Source organism: Asparagus officinalis, chromosome 1 (genome assembly GCF_001876935.1).
Source record: "Asparagus officinalis chromosome 1, Aspof.V1, whole genome shotgun sequence".
NCBI classification, from domain to species: domain Eukaryota; kingdom Viridiplantae; phylum Streptophyta; class Magnoliopsida; order Asparagales; family Asparagaceae; genus Asparagus; species Asparagus officinalis.
In genome coordinates this window covers 12404698-12410935 of record NC_033794.1, presented here as the reverse complement: position 1 = coordinate 12410935, position 6238 = coordinate 12404698, and positions in this window count along the sequence as shown.

The window sequence follows — 6238 nt, the reverse complement described above, 5'->3', positions numbered from 1 at the left end:
CAAAGTCTAAAAAGTTTTAGGTGCTAGCTAGTATATGTTTTTTAGATTTCTCTGAGAGCTAAAATAAGAAAATAATTTGAATTATATCAAGCATATTTTCTTTATCTAATAATATGTTAAGTCTCATTATGAAAATCATTTAGTTACTAATTCAAAGAAGATAGGATAATTAGAATTGATTAGGATAACAATGTAATATTTAAAAAAGTTAAGAGTAATATTGACCATAAAAAGATTTTTCCGAACTCGTACTTTTAAAGGGAGTATGATTTTGTAGAGATGTGCTCGAATTATTGAAATATCTTCATATTTTAAAATAGGTGTAGGAAGTGGAGAAGTATGGTTATACCCATAACCGCATAATATCTCCATCATGGGTAGTTATCGCAACTAATCGTGCCCAAATTAAAGCCTACAATAGTCTCCCTCTCTCTGGTAAACAGTAATCCAAGAATTAAAAAAATACTTGTGAGATAATAGCCATCAAAAACTAGAGAGTTAGAGAGGTATTTGAGTTGTGAACTGTAGTTTCGTTTCGTTACTATAAACAAAAGTTCGACAGTGATTATCATAGAGTGCGTGAATCTGGCCGGCGACGATAAAGATCCTGCAACGTTTCAAATCGGTAATATTCTAATTCCGCATTTCTGATTCATTGGTTATTCTCTAAAATCTAACATGGGTATCAAAGCCGTAAGGCTAGATTTCGTGTTCTTTGATTAAATAAGATCATTCATATTGCTTGATATTGATATGTCCATTAAAAGAAAACTTGTTAGATGTTTAACGATAGCTTTTAATATACTTGTTGTCATGATGTTATATTGGCACGAATAATAGATTATACAAGTTATATCATCTTTGCAAAATTTCGTTTAAAATCATCATGTGGTTTGAGAGATATTTAACTTTAAATTAATACGTTTTGAATAACCTAATGTTTGTAGTCATATATCTCTTTGGTTATTAAATTATTTGATTGGTTATAAATCTCTATGCATAGATCTATATGAGAGCTTTCCATAGACATATTATTTGCATTTTTTGGATTACTGATCGAAAAGTTATGGTAATTCAAAGTTGAGTTGATGCATCATAGTGCAAGCTTGAAGATGATATGAGAGTTTTGCACTTCGACCCTATTTTTTTTTTTATAGACACAGTAAAATGACAGTTTTTACTAGATTACACATAAGCCCTTATACTACCAGAAATTTGTAACTAGGACTAGAATCTGTTTTACATAAAATTGCAGAGAAACCCAGAGTTTATGAAAACCTGCAAACAGACCCAGTTTTGTGTAAACTTATAGTTTAGTCCAAAACATTTTTTTGCAAACAGACCCAGTTTCTAGAAAATTATAGTTTCGATCCATTTTGGAAGATTTACATATTTGACACAATTTATCAAAAATTACAGTTTGAACCAGTTTTTTGTAAACTTATAGTTCTGCGTAAATTTTTTTATTAATTGCAGTTTGACCCTATAGAATTAGTTGTATTTTTTATGCAAATTAATTGACATGCTTAGCATAAAATTAGTTGTATTTTTTTCATGGCATGTTTAGCGTAAAATTTGTTGTATTTTTTGTGCAAGTTAATTGACATGCTTAATTATTTCATTAATTAGCATGCTTAATAACATATCATGCTATATTATTGAGTGGGAGGTTTTAGGTTGATAGAATATTTTTTTAAAGAAATTTTCTTAACTAATTCCTAGATTTTACACACAATTGAATGATTTAATAATGTTAAAACTTTGTTAATGGGAGATGACCGGATGTATTACATTTCTTTCGATTCTATGACTTAGTTAGATTATTATTAAAATTATTTAAGAAAATACAGCAAAATGTTTTATGAATTGTGCTAGTTATTAATTATGTACCATTTATAATGTTTTTAGTTGATTATGGCTACTACCAAGAGCATCGTTGTTGACCTCAATAAGAGAGAGAAATTGAATAAGAAGAATTATGATGTTTGGCATCGCAAGATTCGGTATCTCTTTGAGGAGTAAGATATGCTAGAAACTATAACACAATCAGTGATTGAACTTGAGTCGGGTAATATTCCGGCAGCATAAACGTGATCATGAAGGCTTCCGAGCTTGGAAGAGGAAGGACCGTGTTGCTCATATATTGATGATGAGCAGCATGAGAGATGATATCATGTTGTGTTTTGAGAGGTATCGGTCAGCTATGACAGTTTAGGATATTGTTAAGCTCTAGTATGGTGGGACTTCCACTACTAGACAGCGCCAACTCAATCTCAAGTTTGATGGATCATTCGATGAGGCAGCAACTGTTATGTCAAACATGATTAGCGGGTTGTGAGCAGCAGGACATGAGCTTTTTGATGAACAACAGGTTTAGGTTGTCATCCGTTCTCTATCTAGCTCATGGGAGCACATGTGGATCAACCTCACCTATAATGATAATATCAAGACTTTTGATGACGTTGCTCGCCATGTGGAGCTCAAGGAGGATCGCCTTCTGACTGAGAAACCCAGCAGGGAGGCATACATGGCTGAGACTAGCTCGTACAGAGTGTTTGGCTCTAAGCGTAGAAGAGGTAGAAGTGGAGCACCTAAATGGGGTAGAGATGCTGGATCGAATCCTAAGAAGGCTAGATATGCCAAGCACAAGCGTGGACAGCATGGTGGCAAGAAAGACAAGACTAAGATGGCATGTCACAATTGTAACAAATTGGGTCACTTCGCTCATGAGTGCACTAAGCCGCAGGTATGTGATACAATGCGACTCTACTATATTTGTTAGTAGTTGTTTGGTGCTTGTTGAAACTATTCCTATTTGGACTATAGACTCAACAGCAACCGACCATATAGCAAGAGATCAGACAACATACATTGAGTTTTGTCGGATTCCAGTTGGGAGTAGATGTATTTAACAACTCCAGCACAGAGGTCCTTGGGATCGGCACCTGTAAATTAGATTTGTGAGGTGGACGTACGTTGTACCTTCATGGCATATTGTATGCACCTGACATCTGGCAAAGTTTTGTTTTAGTTCTAGTCCTTCTAGGTTTATGTTTTTAATGTGTATTTGAAAATGGTTGTGTTATGTTGTACTTGGGAACTACTTATTATGGTTGTGGATATTTGTCAAATGGTTTTATGGTGTTGGACACTATTTCTATGTGTAACAACATCAGTAGTTGTTTTTTTATTACCTCTTCTAGCAATAATGCCTGCGATGATTTAAAATGGCATTTTATATTAGGATATACTGTGAAAGAGAGAATGAAATGATTAGCTCAAGAGGGTCTTCTTGACTCACTCACTAAAGTTGACTTGTCTATTTGCGAGCATTGATTGGCTAGAAAAATAACTAGAAACCATTTGGTAAAGATGTGAGAGCCACAAATACCTCTGCAGCTTATTCATTCAGACATATGTGGCCTAATGAATGTGAAAGCAAGACATGATGCATCATATTCATCACGTTCATAGATAATTTTACTCGATATGATCATGTCTATTTGATCTCACACAAGTCAGAAGTATTAGATTGCTTCTAGCGCTATATTAGATTGGTTGAGAATCAGTTAGACAGAAATTAAAGCTCTAAGAACTTACCATGATCATGAATATCTATATGAGCAATTTAAGAAATTATGTGATGAAAAATGGACAGCAAGATAGCTAACTATTCTTAGAACTCCGCAATAAAATGGTGTTGCAAAGAGGAGGAATAGAACCTTCTTGACATAGTTAGATCGATAATGGCGCAAGCTAATTTACCTATCTCTTATTGGGGAGATGCATTACTGGCTGTAGCCTATATTCTTAACCATGTGTCCTCTAAGTCTGTATCTTCCACTCCACATGAGTTATGAACTAGCGAAAAACCTGATTTAGGTAATTTGCAGCCATGGGGATCAGCAGCTTTTGTTCACCAAACTTCTCATAGGTATGGGAAGTTGGGTCCAAGAGCAAAGAAAGGTATCTTCATTAGATATCCTGAGTATTCCAAAGGATATGTTTTTATTGGTAAAGAAGCTACTGGAAATGTGACAAAAATTAAGTCACAATATGCCACCTTCCTAGAGGAGGATTTTCTTAGCAGAGCGAGGTGACTAAGACTTTCAATTTTATGAATTAAAAGTCTCAGATTTTATCACTCATAACAAATCAGTTGGTAGAATAGATGAAATTCATTATCTTCATGTGGCTAGTGGGAGCGACACATCTGGTAGCCTAACTCCAGTTGAGCGAAATCAAGTGGAACATCAACCGCATAAAAGTGCAAGAGGTAGGATCCCTCAACGTCATTTTGAGCTTGAGTGGGAGACCTTCATGATAGCTATAATGGATGATGAAGAGCCTAAAACTATTCAGGAAGCTCTTGCAAACCCCACTGCTAGGGAATGAATCAATATAATGTAGGAAGAAATGGAGTCTATGACAACAAACATGTTTAGGACTTGGTTGACCTTCCGCCTGGGCGTAAAACAATCAGGAACAAGTGGGTTCTCAAAATCACATACAAGGAAGATGAATCTATTGATAAGTATAAGGCTCGTCTTGTAGCTAAAGGTTATACTCAAAAGGAGGTAATCGATTATGAGGAAACATTCTCACCAGTTGTTAGGTTTGCCTCGATTCGTCTCATTATAGCTATTGTTGCAAATATGGATCTAGATCTCTATTTAATAGATGTAAAAATTGTATTTCTCAAGGGAGAACTAGATGAAGAGATATATAAGGAGCAACCTGATAGCTTTGTGGCCAAAGGTCAAGAGCACAAAGTTTGCAAGCTCCGTTGATCTTTCTATGGCATGAAACAAGCTTCAAAATAGTAGAACCTCAAATTTCATTAAGCCATTTTAACAGATGGGTTTATGATGATGGAGGAGGACTATTGTGTGTACATTAAGAGGTCTAGAGATAGTTTTGTGACCCTATCTTTGTATGTGGACGACATACTTTTGGATGAAAATAGAAGGGAGTTGATTGATGCCACTGAAATGTGGTTATCCTCCAAAATTTAAGATGAAGGATATGGGTGAGGCTAGTTATGTTCTTGGAGTAAAGATTGTTAGAGATCGCTCTAGAAGGCTAGTTGGTTATCTTAAGAGACTTACGTTAAGAAGATGTTTGAGCAATATCAAGTGCATAACTGCAAATCCATATATACTCCTGTGAAAAAAATTTGAGCCTAAGCTTTGATATGAATCCTAAGACTCCAGAGGAAAATGAAAAGATGTCAAGAGTTCCTTATTTCAGTGTTGTCAAAAGCCTCATGTACGCTATGATGTGTACAAAACCCGATACATGTTATGATGTTGGACTTGTCATCTGATTTCAGGAAAATCTAGGACTTGCGCATTGGAAGATGGTCAAGAGGATTTTGACATATCTAATAGGGACATCAGACTATATATTGTGTTACTATGGTAGAGATTTACGCTTAGTAGGTTACAGTAATGTTGATTGGGGAGGTGATCTAGATGAGCACAAATCAACATCAGGGTATGCTTTTCTACTCGACAATGGCGTCATATCTTGAAGCAGTAAGAAGCAACCTTGTGTTGCTTTATCTATCATGGAGGCTGAGTACATAACATGTTCTACAATAGTACAGGAAGCTATTTGGTTGAGGAGATTCATGCAGCACTTAGAGATTATCATTGATGCATCTGATCATGTGACAATCAACTGTGACAGTATGGTTGCACTTGCCTATTCCAAGGATCCCCAGTATCATGGGAAAACCAAACACATACAGCTAAGATATCACTTCATTAGAGACATGATGGCACAGAAGGAGGTGGTCTTACAACATATTTCTACAAGTCAGATGGTTACAGATCCATTTACCAAGCCTATTATTAGGAATTTATTTATTTCACATGTTAAATCCCTAGGACTGTGTAGAATATTACTGTACTTATGATTTGTAGACTACTACATGATTTGTATTATGAGATGATACATTTGTTGCACTTGTATGATTGATTAAGCTGAGTAGATATATATTCACATATATTTATGGCACAAAGTATCATTTGGCAACTAGCAAATCCTAAGAAGTATGTCGATGGGTTAAGATTGGCTCTCTCACACAAGCAATCGCCTTTTGGATCTGATGAAGCGAGCAAAGATGAGACATAGGTTAGTTATAGCGCTAAGAAAGTTAGTATAACTCAAATTTTAATGTCGCCTTGGGAAGGACCATGATGAGGTTTCTAAGAGAAAAAAGAGCCAACATGAA